An 18,728-nucleotide genomic window follows, 5' to 3' on the forward strand; every position below is an offset into this window, starting at 1 on the left:
CGTTTCACACAGAAAGTTTTCACCAGCCTAAACATCTCTGCTTCACCTGTTTATGCCTCCCCCTCCCTCCCCCAACCCCCCTTGTTCTGTTTTGATACATGGATGAGGAAGGGCAAGATGCTATTCTACCACCCTGGAATATTAGAGTGGCTTTGCCTTTGGACTTCTGTGTCGTCCGGAAGGCCAGAGGGCTCCTCCGTCTGCAGCCACCCTGCGGGGAGGCGGAGAGCCACCGGGAGTGAGGCAGAGCGGACAGAGCGCTCAGCACATGGTCAGGGGCTGCGTGGAGGCGGTCCCCCTCCCACGTGCCTCTGTGGTGGGTTAGCTGAGCCTTGGCCGCAGGAGGGAAGGGGGAGGCTGCCCTGAGAATACAGGTAATTGTATTTCCTTGAGATACCTCTTTTCCCCGCCTGCATCCTCAGGGGATGAACATCACGCTTCTCTGGCCCCAGGCAGGGGAAAGATCCGGTGGGAAATTTAATTTTCTCTGTGAGTTTAAGGAAGTCAGAGTCCAAGGCTCTCATTAATCACCACGAGGATCCCCTGTGGCCCCACGGCTTGTGGGCGTCACCTGTCCTGAACTGTCTCCTCAGGACGGCCGTGCAGAACAACCCAAACTGACCCCTCACGATGGGTTCTGACCCCCCCCCCCCCGACACCAGCTGCTGAAGGTTGGCTCCCTCCGGCAGGCCCCCGTACCCCCACCTCCTAGTTCTCCTCTGCCGTGGGGATGCTTCTTCCCTGATGCAGATTCAGCCCTTTGCGGCAGGATTTCACAACACAGACATTTCTGTCTAGCACAAACTTTCATCATGTGGATTGGAAATGACGTAGCGTAATTAGGAAGCTTGATTTACAGTGAGGAGACAGATATGGGTTCTAACGTGGCGCCGGCTCCATGAACATAGGAAGACGTGGTTGCTCACAACTCAAAACATTGGTTGGAGCGACTCTGTGCTTGGTTTAGCTTATCAGTAGGGGGTTGCTCAGGGTCATGCAGGAAACAGCACACGCAAATGTAGGGTCGCAGAAGGTAGTAAGGTGTTTGCCAAGATGTGGACAGGGCGAAGAGCACAACAAAGGATGGAGTGAGAAGCCGTTGCCTCCCTCGATGGGCGAGAGGTGGGGACTTGGTGGCAGCTATAGGGATCAGAGAGGGGCTGTCTGAAAGGAGCTGTGGCCTTGGGTGGAATAAAGCAGACGCTGTCGACGTGCCGTCTAGCAGGGAGGGAACCAGGCATACCTCACTTCTCTCGTGCCCTTCAGCTGCATGATGGTACCTCCATTTGCCAAACCCAACCAGAAGCCAAAGGCCAAAAGAGCCTGGATGATGCATTCCACCAAGGGCAGCTTTCTGGGGTCTCGGGCAGGTGGGTAAGTGTGGACAAGAGCTGGGGAACAGCAGGTAGGGGATACCGAGCACACTCGTATGATAAGAGGGATAGATGTGTGAGGAGATCAGGGCGCATGGAGGAGCTGCTGGTGAAAGGGAAACACTGGCATTAGTTGCACATGAAATAAAATCCTACATGTTCTCATCGATGTCTGATTTTGCAACTTCAGGGTAGAGAGTTGATTCTTGAACAAAGCAGGAGTTGGGAGTGCCAACCCGCATGCAGTCAAAAATTCGAGGACAACTTTACAGTCAGCCCTCCATGTCTGCAGTTCCTGCGCCCTTGACCTCAACCAGCCATGGATAGTGCAGTACTGTAGTGCATACTCATTGAAGAGAATCCGCGTACAAGTGGACCCATGCAGTGCAAACCCGTGCTGTTCAAGAGTCAATGGCAACTAAAACAGTATGGAGGTTCCTCAGAAAACTAAACATAGAATTGCCATATGATCCAGCAATCTCACTCCTGGGCATACATCCAGACACAACTCTAATTCAAAAAGATACATGCACCCCTATGTTCATAGCAGCACTGTTTACAATAGCCAAGATGTGGAAATCACCTAAATGTCCATCATCAGATGAATGGATAAAGGAGATGTGGTGTGTGTGTATGTATATATGCATGTATGTATACAGACATACACAATGGAATTCTACTCAGCCATAAAAAAGAATGAAATACTGCCATTTGCAGCAATATGGATGAAACTAGAGATGATCATACTAAGCGAAGTAAGTCAGACAGAGAAAGACAAGTACCACATGATATCACTTCTATGTGGAATCTAAAATAGGGCACAAATGAATCTATGAAACAGAAACAGACTCACAGACATAAAGAATACTCTTATGGTTGTCAAAGGGGAGGGAGTGTGGGGGGATGGACTGGAGTTAGTAGATGCAAACTATTGTATACAGAATGAATAAATAACAAGATCCTACTGTATAGCCCAGGGAAGTATATTCAGTGTCCTGGGATAAACCATAATAGAAAAGAATATAAAAAAAGAATGTATATATGTGTATAGCTGAGTCACTTTGCTGTACAGCAGAAATTAACACAACATTGAAAATTAACTATACTTCAATTTAAAAAAAAGTCAAAAACAACTATAAAGAAAAACTCATTTAAAACATCTATAGAAAAATAATTCATGAATCTAAAACTCTTGAAGCTCTGTCTGTTTACCACTCCATGCCTATTGCCACTGAAATAATAAATTTTTTATTGTGGTTTTAAAAAAACATAGTGTAAATTTGCCCTCAACAATTTACACTGGCTTGTTGGCTATGTCTGGGTTCTCAGGCCCTACATTTCGCATACAAAATTCAATCCGTTCCGCTTTTCATCAGAAATGCCACTGAGGTTTACGTGGGTTTATGACATCTAACTTTAGATTCCTGTCTCCAAAGAACTTTGGCATGGAGTCTTAGATGTCCAGAAACAGACACTTCAAGACAAGGATTCATGTGCAAGTGATTTTTGAGGGAAGCTCTTGGAGGGGAAGCTGGAGCAGGAGTGTGGGAGCCAAGCAAAGGTGGGAGTTCAGAGCAAGTTGCTGCCTAAGCTTAACCATGAGGGGGTCTCTGCAGTGTTAATCACTGTCCAGCCTCAGGGCAGGGAACTAGGCTTTTTTTTTTGTTTGTTTTCTCATTAGTTACCTATTTTATACATATTAGTGTATATATGTCAATCCCAATCGACCAGTTTATCCCATCCCTCCTTCCCCGCCTTGGTGTCCGTATGTTTGTTCTCTATGTCTGTGTCTCTATTTCTGCCTTACAAACAAGGTCATCTGTACCATTTTTCTAGATTCCACGTATATGCACTCACACACAATATTTGTTTTTCTCTGTTTGACTTACTTCACTCTGTATGACGTCTCTAGGTCCAACCACATCTCTACAAGTGACCCAGTTTCGGGGAACTAGGCTCTTATACGCCTGCACCTATCAGTGATGGCCGTGGGCCACACAGGGGATGTAAACTCCCGGGAGCCTCTGGTTGTCTACTTACGTGTGGCAATGCTGCTCCAGTAGCCCCGGAGAAGCTCTCTGAAGAGATGTGCAGGTGTAAACCTCTAGGAGGGAGAGTGCAGAGGCTGGAGGAGGGGCACGTGTAACCAGCCAGGGGATCTGCATGGAGCATGGACAGCAAATGTGCCCTTGGAGTCTCCTGTACTGAGAGTGCACGCTGTCAGAGGCAGCTGTAGCAGGGCTCACCACTGTGACAGTCCTTTCCATTTTCTTCTCTGTCTCCCGATCTGAGGTTGTGCCCCTCTCCTCCTCACACTTGGGATGAGAAAGACACATTTACTTTATGTCGCTTTTATGTTTGCATGGTTACTCGGGAGAGAGACCACCAGTCCACTGCTTCCTTTTATTTACAAGGAAATATAGGGCTGCCCGTCTCACCTCTTACTGTGTCAGAGCCCAAGGTTGTAGCGGAGGACCATACTTCTTGTTTCCAAATATATGTATTTATTGGAAATAGATACAAAATATATTTATGAAAAGCTATTTTTACTGGAAGGTGATGATTTAGTTTTTTGATTATCCATGCAGTTTGATACCATCTTTTAATTTTCACATCTTCAGGGGACTGCGAGGTGAAAAGAGACGCTAAAACTCAAATGAGCTAACGTTCAAATGAACTTGGTGAGTGAGAGTTATTTTTATACATTGACCCCTTCTACATGGTGTTCGCATTAATGTGACATTTAAACAGGACACATTTCCCTAAAAGTAGTCATAATTTGCAGTGATGTCATCGGTAAGTTTCTTATTGATTTTGAATAATGAGAGCAAAAGCGTATTATCGATCGATTCTAGAGGCTAAAATTAGCAGCTGAAGGCAACGGACATGGGACTCTTTCCTGTCTGGAGTGAGGGGCGGGGAGGGATGACCTCACACTTGCCAGCACAGTTAGTCAGTGATGCGCTTGTAGCCACTTCCTTTGTGGTATTGCAGCTTCCTGGTCCCCCTCATTCGGGATGCCTCAGGTGTCCTACGGCAGCTAAAGCAAACACAAGTTAACATATGTGTGTGTTATCTTGCCACAGTTCTAATGCAGAGGATGACTATTCTCTTAAGGACTTGTCTAGGACAATAGCGGCAGTTTAAGAGGTTTGTTGTTTTTTCCCTTTTTTTCTTTTCTTTCTTTCTTTTTTTTTTTCTTGCTACTTTACAAAATTAGATCTTGTGCCAAAACTCTGCCAGTAAGCACTTCTCAAAAGGCAGTTTAAATGAGTGTCTGTTAAGAAGTAGTAAGTGTCCCTGTTCCCTTGAAGATAAGGTTAACAATGTCACATTATTAAAATCTGCATTCAATGTCTAATCCAATTAAATTTCTGTCTTACGTTTACTACTGTACTTCCTTGTAATGTGGTTAGTGGATGCAAACTACTACATATAGAATGGATAAACAACAAGGTCCTACTGTACAGCACAGGAAACTGTATTCAATATCCCGCAACAAACCATAATGGAAAAGAATACGAAAAAGATGTATATATGTATAACTGAATCACTGTTGTACACCAGAAATTAAGAGAACACTGTAAAGCAACTATACTTCAATAAAATAAATTTTAAAAAAAGAAGGAGCCCTGCACCAGCTTCCTAGATACAGAAAAGACAGAACAATAAGGATGTTGCTGGCTCACAGGTAGGCAACCGCAGCTGTGCCTGCCTAAGAGGTGGAGAAGAGGATATTTATCAGCAGAACTGGTGAATCTTCCAAAACCTTCATTCTAATCTTCATTGGTCTTAATTTTCTTCTACTAGAGCTACCCAGTTATAAACTACCAGCAGAGATCTGAGTCCTTATACAACGTTTCACATTTGAATCTGGTTCACATAAAGAGCAAAAACGTATCGTGACACATTGAATGAATAAAGCTAAACATCTCTAAATATTTCTGACTCATGTCCCCTTTCCTCTTAATTTCTAAAATATACAAACAGCTCATTATAACTCAATAAGAAAAAACAAACAACCCAATTGAAAAATGGGCAGAAGACCTAAATAGTCATTTCTCCAACCAAGACATACAGATGGCTAATGAGTACATGAAAAGATGCTCAACATCACTAATTATTAGAGAAATGCAAGTCAAAACTATGAGGGTGAGTCAAAAATTATCCGCACTCCAGTTATATTAAAACGTCTATTGGCCACACTGTCTTATCAGCGCTTTCCATTCAAGGCTAATGTCTCCCCAGTCACTGCTGTGCAGATGTGAACATGTTACATCAGTTCATTTGTAACTGCGGTGGGAGCAAAAATGGATGCCCCATTTGTGATTTACACAAAAGACGAGCAGCGTGCAGTGATTCGTTTTTTGTGGTATGAGGGTGTGCACATCCTCACACTTCTGCCCACACTGTCGACACTCTGCAAAAAGTTCATTTTGAGTGTTAAAGCATCCTCCCTACAGTTCTGATCTTGTTCCATCCTCCTTTCACCTGTCTGGTCCCCTGAAAGCAGCCCTATGAGGACAAAGATTTACTTCTATGAAGAAGTGAAGACACCAGTGCATTCATGGCTCACAGCTCAGCCTAAAACATTTTTTAATGAGGGAATATGAAAGCTTGTTGACAGATGGACAAAGTGTATTGAAAAGCAAGGAGATTATGTTGAAAAATTATGTTTTTGTCTTTTCTAAAAGTTAATTAAAATAAATTCTACAGCCAGAGTGCAGATAATTTTTGACTCATGCTCCTAAAATGAGGTACCACCTCACACCAGTGTGGCCATCATTAAAAAGTCTACAAATAACAAATGCTGGAGAGGGTGTGGAGAATAGGGGACCCTCCTACACTGTTTGTGGAATATAAATTGGTACAGACACTATGGAAAACAGTATGGAGGTTCCTCAAAAAATTAAAAATAGAGTTGCCATATGATCATGCAATCCCACTCCTGGGCATATATCCGGAGAAAACTCTAATTCAAAAAGATGCATGCACCTCAGTGTTCACAGCAGTACTATTTACAATAGCCAAGACATGGAAGCAAACTAAATGTCCATTGACAAAGGAATGGATAAAGGAGATGTGGTGTATACACACACACACACACACATATGTATACACACATATAATGAAATATTACTCAGCCATAAAAAAGAATGAAATAATGCCATCTGCAGCACCATGGATGGACCTAGAGATGATCATACTAAATGAAGTAAGTCAGACAAAGACAGATATATGATATTGCTCATATGTGGAATCTGAAAATGATACAAATGAACTTATTTACAAAATAGAAATAAACCCACAGACACAGAACACAAACTTATGGTTACCAAAGGGGAAAGGGGGAGGGAAAAATTAGGAATATGGGATTAATCTATACATACTACTATACATAAAATAGATAACCAACACGGACAGTCAGCACAGGAAACTATACTCAATATTTTATAATAACCTATAAGGGAAAAGAATCTGAAAAAGAATAGATATATATGTATGTGTATAACTGAATCACTTTGCTGTACATCTGAAATTAATACAACATTGTAAATCAACTATACTTCGGTTAAAAAATTTATGGAAAAAAGGAGGGACCTAAGTACAAGAAGAGCTTGTTCACGTATTTTTAAAAAAATAGAGATGATAGTTGATATCAAATCACATGACACATAATTTCCTTTAGAAATATTTAAATGAGTGATATAATGGTCTGATTTCAAAAATATCAATACTTATTACCTGCTGAATACTATATCTTTTGCAATTCTTTAAATTTACTAAGAAAAATGTGTGATGATGTACATTGTTTTCCAAATTTCTCTTAGGGTGTATGTAAATAAGAAGGTTAAAGACCATACCATAGCTAGATAGAGCAGGAGGATGTCTTGAAGATCCTTTAGTACAAAGACCTTTGAAGACCCTGAAGTCTGAAGTACAAGCATTGTTCTACATATAAGGGTCAGTGCATCTGATCTGCTTTCTGGGCTTGCTTCATGACGTCTCACTCAGCTTGTATGTGTATGTTCCAATTATCTACATCTTTGCCTCATGAACTACTAACAGTAACACAAAGACAACATTTCTTACGAAATCTGGCACAAATAGAAAGGAATGGCTTAATCTGCCTAAGAAAAGAGACACTTAGAATATTCTGTAACTGCAGACAGTGTTCTATCTTATCAATCTCCCCATTTTCAATATTAACTAAGACTAGCTCCATTTAGAAAACTCCCTAAGACTGAGGATTGTTAAGTGGGGCAAGTGGATTCCTGGGGCTTTTGTGTGAGTGAAGGTCACAGCCTACTCAACGTCCGGGAGAGACATGGTTCCACTTCCTGAAATATCAGCTTCACTTAAATACTAAACTAAGCCTGGACATACTGTGGAATAGGATGCAAGATATACAATAAAAATTTAAAGCTCTCACACAAGACTTCTAGGAAAGTTTGAAATTGTGGTAGGAGCCAGCAGCTATGCCTCCAGGACCACTGGGTGTAGAGTTCACCATTTTTCTGCTATTAGGGAGGGTTCAGTGAATGTTTGAGAAACCTGCTCTAAGGTTTCTGCTCTAAGGACCACCTGTTTCTGGTGGTCCTTGTTGCCATGGGAGAAAAAAGACCCCAGGCATCATTAATTCCTGCGTTTCACATTGTACAGATGTGGCCCTTGTCAACTGTTCACGCTGCTGGCCCTGCCCCTGAGGCCATTCCAGATACAGTGTTTGGGAGATGTTTGCAGAGCTTGCAGAAGTTCTACTGGATTTTCTTCTTGGCTGACATTCAAAGGGGAACTTTTTTTTTGCTTGGGTTACAAGGAGGTCGATATCTCATTAACAGCGATGACAGAATGTGGGAGCTCTAAGATAGCCTCATGCCAAATGTGAAACAACCAATATGTTTATGAAATCATTTAATCCATAATCATGGCATATAATGAAAGGGGCTGGCATTGGCATTTACAAGGCCGACACTGTGCTATGTTTCTGTGAATTACAGATTCAGCAACCTGTGTAATTTATGAGTCATGAGAGGATCCATCTGGGCAGTTCTTGAAGCTTGTTGAGGAAGGGTGACGTCTTTAATCAACCTGAATATAAAAATCAAGCTTTTGAGTTATTTTGCTGTTCTGTGCAATGCTGTGTTCCTCTGAGCCTTAGCATTTTCTGAGGGATTTGGGAAGCAGAGGGGGTAACATTCTTCTCAGTTTTGCTGATCATAAACTTTTTATTTTCCGAAGATGCTACGGGTGTGGTGCAATTCTTTTCGGCTGCAATTCAGGGGCAACAGAGCTGTGACATTGAGTGCGCTGTTTGTATTGACCTTGAAAAATTACTCGAGCTGCTGTTCATCAGATAAATCGAGAGCCATAATTTGGCCCTAGATAAGGCTACAGATAGCATCTGTGAGATTTCTACGGACCTCAGGTTTCTCATCATTTTCCATAGTGCAATGCAACCCTTCTCTGAACACCGGCTGCACTGATCAATATTTCAATGGGTCATTAACTGTGCTAACAGCTATTTTATTCCTTTATGACTACCTTTGAAAGGCCCCATATGTCAACATCCACAGTCATGTATCTGTGTTGTGTTTGGGACCGCAGGTCAAACTTAATACACATTTAGCAAATCCGGGCCTACCATGACCTTTGGTTCTTCATCTGGAAGGTGATGATATTAACATTTACGCAGGTCATGAGGATGAAATGGTCCCAGGTATGAAGCACTGACGCTCAGTGTCAAGTTCGGTGCCTTGTTTCCACTAGTATTAGATATTCAACAGGGTTCTCCTAGGGCAGGGAAAGGGTGCTGGGGTGTAAATACATGCTGTCTTAGCTTTAATGGGGGTGGGGTGATGCCCAGAGCTGATCAAACCATGAGTGTCAGCTTGTAGGTGAACATCAAGAGAATCTAAGTATTGGCTGCATAGCATTGTTGCATGGATTTTATACACACTTTTTTCTTGCTATTCCATATTCTTTAAAGCCCACATTTGGAACAAGAAAGGTACAATTTTGCCTGTTAAATTTCAGCTAGTCTTATGGCTCTCAAGTACATTGCTCTCTGCAGTAACATTTTATCTGTACAATTCTGCTTGGTTTTAGTATTAGAGCTAAGATATATGTGCTAAAAATGCTGTCTGTGAGTAGCCAGAATCCACATGGGGAGTGGCTTGGCACTGGAATCCAGGTCTAGCTTTCTACTATGTCAGTCTCCTCCCCACATTTTTTTTCTCACATATTTAGGATGTTTGAGTGATTTAGTCTGTGGTCAGATGTGGCCAGGTGACCTGAAGATAACAATTTCTGAACCTTGGTATGACTTTGGTATTCATAGATACACCTCTTTCTGGCACAAGAGAATTGTCTCATATTCACCACCTAGTCCTGGGGTTTATAAAAATAAAAATATACAAGTATTAGGCTAATTTATATTTTTAGAAAGAGTCACCTCCTCCATTATCATCAGAAAAACAATCAATGATATGCACAGAAATATGTTGATAAGAATGTTCATTGTAGCTCTGTTTATAACAGCAAAAAAAAAAAAGAAAATTGTAATTATCCATAACTATTGAGACATTAGTTTGTTTGTAACCTTCACAAAAAATAATTCCGTTTCAAATGGCAGTCGAGAAGAAAACCCTCTAAAGCCACTTGAGTCCTGCAAACTCTTCTCAAGCACAACATCTAGAAAGGCCTCAGGAAAATGGTCAATGGCAGGGCCAGAGGGGAAATGGCCGTATTTATAAAATACAAAATTTACTCCTGGGAATTCCCTGGCGGTCCAGTGGTTATGACTCTGTGCTTTCACTGCGGAGGACCTGGGTTCAATCCCTGGTTGGGGAACTAAGATCCCGCAAGCTGCATGATGCGGCCAAAAAAAAAAAATTCAACTACACTTCAATAAAAAATAAATAAAAACCTTTCCTTGCCAGTAACCACTTTAAACAATGTGAAACAATCACACAGCCACGTCTCTCCAATGTCCTCAGTAACAAGTGACAAGAATGAACAGCCACACCTGGGGGGCGAGGGGGGTGGTGTGAGCGGTTGGGAACCATGCTGATATTTCCACCTGAATTTCCAAATGTCCTAGAAGTCTTGGGTTTCATCTTTAAAAATTAACATACATTCTGCATTTTATTCCACAATCGTCCATACTTTGTATTAATATTTAGGAACTTGGACATTATTGCTATTAAGTAAAATTGATGCCCCAAGAAGCCGTGCCACGTTTATCCTGGGCTTTGAGGAGCCCATGGCCTTCTGTCAAGGGTCAGTTACCCCAGTTTCAAGCCTGAAGTTGGGTGTAATGTCGCCTTTATTAGAAATAGTCTCTGACATTCTATCTTAGAAATATCTGCTCTGACGGCAGTCGTAACACTTGGCGAGGAAGTAACGCTGGCTGTGGAGCGTGGCAGGGACAAAGGGGAGTCCCCAAGAGCAGATGAAGAGGGCAGGTGGTGGGAAGCCCTCAGGAGAAGCACGGCAACAACCTGGACATGGAGATGACCCTGGTCCTGGAGGGGATCAGCCTGTGCAGCTTTGTCTCGGCAGGAACACGGCCACTGTCCTTGCAGCCGGGCATGCGCATAGGAAGAGGGTCTGATTCTGGGCAGGGAGGCAGAGGTAGCACACATAAAATGTGAGGATCGTCAGTGCATTGTTCTGGCTGTAATCTCAGCTGGAATGAGGAGAAGCAGGACCCAGTCTAGATACTGGGCTGTCTTAGAGGAGATGGGAAAGCAGGGCACAGTCTTTCAGGCACTTGGGGCCAGAGCAGAATTTCCCTCTCGGTGTCTGACACTTAGATAAGGTAAAAAAACTCAGGCACTTATAGACCCTTGGGGGGTGGAGTGAAGGGGCAGATGAGCAGGCTGCCTCTGAGGGGAGAGGGGATTTCATTCAGCTTTGCTTAAAATCAGGGGCTTCCTGCTTTACAACGAAGAGCTGGAAAAGATGGTCTCCCACCTCCATTGGCAGCCCTTGGACCTGTCTGGTTTTAGGAGGAGGCATCAAGGATGACACTAGGACTGAGACAACAGACTGCTGCAAGGGCCAATGAGGGCCAGCAGGAACGGGGAGAAGAGGACAGGAGAGCAAATGTTAAAAGAACACAGTCTCAGAGGCAGAGGGGTTTGAGCGTAATCACTAGCCAAAGAGTAATGAAAGGATTACTCAGAAATGACTATATTCCTGGCAGTGCAGGCTGTCAAAGGAAAGTGAGAGGTTGGCTGAGCTTTCAGTGTAGTTTCAGCTTGGGGATAATGAGGCAACATTTGGTTTAAGACTAAAAATGTTCAGGCATAGATTTACTGTGAATGAGTCACACACGGATGATCAGCTTGAGGTTGAAAAGGGGTCCAGGATTTTTCAGAGCTTCATAAGTTACTATGATGGCTTAGTCTCCCAAGGAGATCGACAATTCCTCATTTTTTTATGAGAAGAGAAATATGGGTTTGTTTTTATACAGGAGGCCTGGTTCCCTTCTCTCACTGTCATTATTTAAAAAATGAAACATAGTTAGACAACTAAAATGGGATGCATGAGATAGGTAGGCACAGGCTGAGGAATTTATGACTTTGTGAAACTCCTTGGAAGTCACATAGCCGCATCTGTCAATTTTACATAATAAAACTGACCATACAAGTACCTTTCTTGGGGTATAAAATACACATTCAAGAATCTTGTTTAATACTATGTAAAAAGGACTATATTCTTCACCCAGAAATCTTTTACAGGATTCATTTAGTTAAAAATGGGATATTTTTGAGACAAGCATGAGAAAAATATTTGTATGTAATTAGGCTTCTTGATGCTCACTGAGAATGTCTAAATGAATGATTCTCTTATTAATTCTCATTTTCCAGTCACTGGAAATGTAACAACTAATTCCAGGCTGAACACTGGAAGCTTTATGGGTCTTATTGAGCAGAAATATTTGATGGTCCTGAAGCAGAGCTAGCACTCTAGCCTCTGTAAGAGGTATCTGCTGGCTATACAGACATCTCATCTCAGCTCTTCAGGGCTGCCTTAAATTTGGAGACTAGGAAGCAAACTTCCTGAACTGTCCAGGAAAGTCCATATTATAGAGTTTCCCATGTTTCCCTTCTGTAGGAAGCTGGCAAAATAATTTGCTATACTCTGATGCTGTGGATGGAGGCTTCATCAGCATCATCGTCACTCATCATAATTTTAAAGACTTGACAGATTCGTTTCTCATATATTTATGTATGGATGTAGTACTGTGTTAGGTATTGGATAGCCACGGAGTCAGCTTTAAGTAGCTGCCATCACTGCAGGGAAGATGAAAGTCAGGCAAGTCTGCAAGTACACCAAGCAGAACATGACTGGTACAAGGTAATAAGCTTTGAGCTGATTCACATGCTTTCTAAACATAAGCTGACACTGTAAACAAACAAACAAAAATCATAGTAGCAACAGATGTACCAAAAGTCCTGGGGATTCTAAGACAAGCAGGAAAGATTACAGCATTATGGTATTGTCTGGGGGAAAACCAACTCTTAAAAGCCTGTGCTAAGTAGTTGATTAATATCAAATTTTAGACATCCAAGGGAGAACTCTGTGTGAGACTGTTGCTTGTATTGTCATTATGTCAACATCTTGCTGTTTCTATGCTCAAAGGAAAGCCATCTTTCAATTAACCAGGGACATCTCTCACATTTCAACCTCCATTTTACCTGTTCTGTTAAATATAAAATTGTGACAAGATTTCAAAAGTATAGATGATTAATGATTATAGCCATCCCTAAAAATGAGATGGACCAGAGCGCCACACCAGGAATGAGTTTAAACTGAGTAACTTTGCACAAGTTAATCTTTTTGAGCTTCTGTTTCTTCCTTTATATAATCCCTGTTCGATTTGTAAAGTATATTACATGGATCAAATGAGATAATCGATGCAAATGCATTTGGAAAACCATCAAACTGTATTTAAATGTGAGTTGCGATTATGTCTATCTACTCTTGTAGTTTTATATATATTTTAACATCCCTCATTCTACTTTTAAAAAAGTTCTTGAATATTCTCCAGATTAATTTGGAATTATTTGGTTAATTTTTCCAAAATACTTTGTTGCAATTTTAATTTGATCGTATTAAGTTTATATATTAATTTGGGGAGGATTGACATCTTGACCTCAATAGGTGTTTTAGTTTGATAACATATGTTGATCTCTTGTTGATTTATTGTAGTGTATTTTTAAATTTCAGTTATTGTATTCTTCAGCTCTATTTTCTTTTCTTTTCTTTTTATATTTTTTAAGCTCTTTATTGGTATATAATTGCTTTATACTGCTGTGCCAGTTTCTACTGTACAACAAAGTGAATCATCTGTATTTATACATATATCCCCATATCCCCTCCCACGACTCCCTCCCACCCTCCCTATTCCAGCCCTCTAAGTCATCACCCATCATCAAGTTTATCTCCCTGTGTTATGCAGCAGCTTCCCACTAGCTATCTATTTTACTTTTGGTAAAGTGTATATATGTCAATGCTACTCTCTCACTTTGTCTCAGCTTCCCTTTCGACAATCCCCCCACTGTGTCCTCAAGTCTGTTCTCTGCATCTGTATCTTTATTCTTGCCCTGCCACTGGGTTCATCAGTACCATTTTTTTAGATTCCATGTATATGCATTAACGTACGGTATTTGTTTTTCTCTTTCTGGCTTACTTCGCTTTGTATGACAGACTTTAGGTCCATTCACCTCACTACAAATATCTCAATTTCATTCCTTTTTATGGCTGAGTAATATCCCATTGTATATATGTGCCTCATCTTCTTTATCCATTCGTTGATGCACGTTTAGGTTGCTTCCATGTCTCGGCTATTGTAAATAGTTTCTATTTTCTATTTTCTAGCCCATTGTTCAAATTCTCACTGTGTTCATCCATTCTTCTTCCAAGTACACAAAGCAACTTTGTGATCATTACCTTGAACTCTTTATTGGGTAGTTTGCTTCTATAGTTTGGCTTCAGTAACTCAGTGGAGATTGTGCCATTCACCGAGAAAGGTGAGATTGGTTACTTCCTGTTTGCCCTCACATCCTTTCCCCATTCTACCCATGCTATGCTCTATGTCATAAGACTCCTTACTGCCCAGGTTTCATTGTCAGATGGATTTTGGATTGGGCAATGGAGGAAATGGCAGAAGACTGATTGGCAAGAGGAAGGGAGAAGCCAGGGGTACTCGCTCTCCGTCTGCATCAAGTATCTCTAGCAGAGCTTTTGTCTCTTCTGTGGCTCTAGCTTCTGTCAGCCTTCATGGTCCCATCTCTCCCTGGACAGCACTGGCTTCTGGACTCTGATGACACCTCCACCTCTGCTTCCTTCCAGCCCTTCATCAGGTGATGGTGATTTCCTACTGTGGCTAATCTATGGCTGCTACACCATCTCCTGCCTCCTTCACTTGTGTTGTCAACTCCTGGTATTCAATTCTCTTCGTTGGAAAGACCTAGAGAGACTCTGTTTTCCTGATTGAACTCTAACCGATACACCTGGGTTAGAACTGCTCTGGTTGGAAAGAGAGGGGAAAATAAAGAGTTTCCTGAAATTTGAGGCGTCTTTTAGATATCAAAGTGGAGATGTCAAGGAGAGACTCCTTGATGGAAGAAGCCATATTATAATGTTGAATATTGAGCAGTTCTATTCAGAAACTGTCCAGGAACATCAGGACATACAAGGCCAACATGAGTATTGAAATCAGATAAACTTAGGTTCATTTCCTGTTTTACCACTTACTGGTTATATTAGTTAGAAATATACTATAACGACAAAACAAAACAAAACAAAAACAATACAAAACAAAAAACCCAAACCAAACGTTCATGTTTATAGCTTGACACTATAGAAATGTAACGCAGCTAACCTCCACACTCACACAAAAGTGGGCATGTCAAGAAGGAGATTGGCCGTGAATCCAGAATCCAGGGGAGAAGTGGAGAGGTGCCCGTTTGGGGCTTTTCAGCACAGAGATGGCACTGAAAGCTAGGGATGGATTATGTAACCGAGGGAGAAAACACAGGAAAGAGGGGAAGGGTCGAGGACCGCCCTGGGGAATTTTGACATTCGAAATTCAAATGGAAGAGAAGGGATCTGTGAAAGAAAATATGAAAGACTCGGGAATTTCCTGGCAGCCCAGTGGTTGAGACTCCGAGCTTCCAATGCAGGGGATGCAGGTTCGATCCCTAGTTGGTGAACTAAGATCCCACATGCTGTGCGCTGCGGCCAAAAAGTTAAATAAATAGAAAGAAAGAAAATATGAAAAACTTGTCTAGAGGAAAATCAACAAATTTGGGGGACTTCCCTGGTGGCACAGTGGATAAGACTCTTTTTTTTTTTTTTTCTCTTGAAATACAGAATTTTATTTAGAAACTGTTTAAAGTAGAAAAAAACCCTGTCAAGAAAGACCAGGCGGAAAATGGGTTCCCAATAAAATGGAATTTTAGGGCAACAAAAGTCTAAAAGGCCACAAAAGAGAAATAGCACCACTGTTATTTGAACAATGGCTAGTTACTTGCATTTTTTGGCATTGTTAATCACTGAATCTGGGTTTTCCTCTGAATTTCACACAGAGCATGCACTACACAACAATTTTATCATAAAATACCTGCTTGCTACACACATTTCAGGACAAGCTACCACCAGAAACAAATCAATACAAATACATCAGGGACTGAACAATCTCAGTAGTGGGTGACACACATTTTGCAGAATTCTGCCGAACAAAGGAACTGAATAGGCTGTGGGCAAGGCAAATGAGGGAGTTAGGAATGAAATATTTTAAATATTAATAATTAATTCAGACATGGTACTGTATTTTCTGCAAAAGAAAATTAACATTTAGTAACACGCTAACATTTTTATCTCCAAAGAGATTAGTGCACTGGCAAAGTATTCCGATAACAGTGGAGGGCTGTGGACAGCAGGTACCGAAAACACCCAGCCTTGCAGATCCCAAGGTAGCGGTGGCCTTCAATGATCACTCCCTTTGCCAGAGGTCCAGAAAGAACTCGCAGCATGATCACCTGCCTGCTGAACTTCCACTCTAAGCAGCAAACTTTAAGGAGCCAAAGAGGAGTCCCCAGTGGGCAAGGGGAGCAGAGAAGAGTAACATGTCAAATGTAAACTTAAAAGACAGTAAAATGGGACACAACTCCCATTCAAATCCCAGAGATGTGGGCAAGTCCCCAAAAGTAGCCGTTAGATTTAAAAACTGGACACACCTCATTTCCAAAAAAAAAAAAAAAAAAACCCCACAGTACACAGAAATATCAGGGATAACTGGAAAAATCACCAGAGAAATGTTCAATGAAAATCAAGCTCTCTGACTCAAAACGTCTCAGGGCTAAAACACACCCTCTATTCATCCAGGCAACAATGCCTCTTGCTTCTCAGCAGGGATGCAATTGGTCAAGGACACTAAATGGCTTTACAAAGCAACTTTTCAAACTTTCCTTTTGGGCCAAGGTCTGGGCCTGTGAGGATCAAGTAGCCCTATGAGGGTTGGGAACATCAGGTCCCAAAGGTTCCAGGTTCTGACCCTTCCCTCCCAGACACAATGTCAAACACACAAAATCTCCTGGCAAGTTACATTTTACGTTTTGAAATATGAAGCATCTTTTAAATACTCTTAAGGCATTTATTTCTTTATTAAAACGTTTTCTGCCAAGATTTCACATTAGCTTAAAATTCGATTCCGTCTTTACATCTCTCTACTGAGGTCTCCACCTTCTCCAGCCATCAGTGCTACCAGCATCCACAAAGTAAGCCCTATGGTCAGCCTCTTTGTTCCCTGGGTGAACCAACTAGATGTTAATACTGCTCTGCTACAAGGTAAAAGCTCCTAACTCAAACTTATTGGAAAAGGAGTGAAACTTCTGCAAAGGGCACTTTAAGAAGAGGTACTTTTTGCTTATGAAAAGAAACCAGTGAGTCCTCTAAGAATAATAAAAGGGAATATTTTAAAGTTAAGCACATGATTTGGAGTGAAGCATTCGGATGGTGCTTGGCGGGTCCAGGCTGTTCATACTCTTCTTGTTCCTCCTGAGGGCCCCCTTCATCAGGTGTCACAAAGCCTTCATCTGTGGCATAGAGAATGTCCACAATCCTCTGCAACACGGGGCTGTTTTCCCCCTCGTTCTCCTGGCAGATCAATTCAATGTTCCTTAGCTTTCCAAAGGAGAAATCTCTCTCTTTCTCCAAGTCTTCAACGGTACGTTTCAATACGTTGACCTGCTGCATCCATTTGGCTGCTTCATCATCCCCGTTCCCCACACCAGGATTCTTCCGCACCACACCTGGGCCAGCCTCAGGGGTTGCAGTAGTTCTGGGTGTTGCAATGGGCCTCTGTGGAGCTGCACTGCTAGAGCTGAGAGGTTTCTTCGGTTTGTTCAGAGCTGGAGCAACAAGGGAGGGGGCCACCGCAGTTTCTTGACCTTGTCTGGCAGCTACAGGGGTCATCGTCTTTCCCATCATAGTTTGCATCAAAAAACTTCTTGAACCACTGAATGAATTCAAAATTGTCCTGAAACTTTCCTTTTACTAATTTGTCCACAGGAATTATTTTGTCAACACCCATCCTCTTAAAACCTGCTTGTAGTATTTTGAAGTTCTGGATGTACTCATGTTCTAGCTTAGCTTGGAATTTCACTTTCTTCAAGGCAATGGAGCCAGGGAACAGCATGTCCATAAACTGACAATAGGCAGCCCCTGAGCACAACTGTTCAATCTTTGTCAGATTCAACTGCAGAGACTCATTGATCCAGGCCAGCATGTCATGTCGACTGAGGTTATCGCTGGTGACCGACGTTGAGTACACGTTCACTGCCATCTTCGGCTCTCGGCTGGACCACGTCCGCTGCCCGTACCTGGCTCCGGTTCCGTCTTCGTCTCATTCAAACCGCCTGACCCTGCCCCGTGGATAAGACTCTTGCTTCCAACGCTGGGGGCCCAGGTTCGATTCCTGTTCAGGGAACTAGATCCCACATGCATTCTGCAGCTAGGAGTTCGCATGCCACAACTAAGGAGCCCTCTTGCTGCAACTAAGACTCGGCACAACTAAATAAATAAATATTAAAAGAAAACAAATTTGGAGTTACTGAAAGAAGAAAGGAGTTAAATGAGAATGCAAGGCTATGTCAAAGGATTATGAAATACAGAGTAATTAACGTGAGAAGAAAAAATCCACCAGATTTGTCAGCATAGAGCTCTCCTAAAGCAAGAGCGGCTTTCCGGGAGGGATGTAGATTGGAACGATGCGAAAGAAAACAAAAACAACTTTCGTGAATGTCTCCTATACAGGGACTCAGAGGCTTTACCTCCCTG

At 42.0% G+C, this 18,728-nt stretch overlaps 1 pseudogene; it reads right to left on the reverse strand.

The window, feature by feature from the left end:
• Positions 1 to 18,298, reverse strand: part of LOC130834451 (microtubule-associated protein RP/EB family member 1-like) — a 29,172-nt pseudogene extending 10,874 nt beyond the window's left edge.
• Positions 18,299 to 18,728: the final 430 nt, after the last annotated feature.

Source organism: Hippopotamus amphibius, chromosome 13 (assembly GCF_030028045.1).
Source record: "Hippopotamus amphibius kiboko isolate mHipAmp2 chromosome 13, mHipAmp2.hap2, whole genome shotgun sequence".
Lineage (NCBI taxonomy): Eukaryota > Metazoa > Chordata > Mammalia > Artiodactyla > Hippopotamidae > Hippopotamus > Hippopotamus amphibius.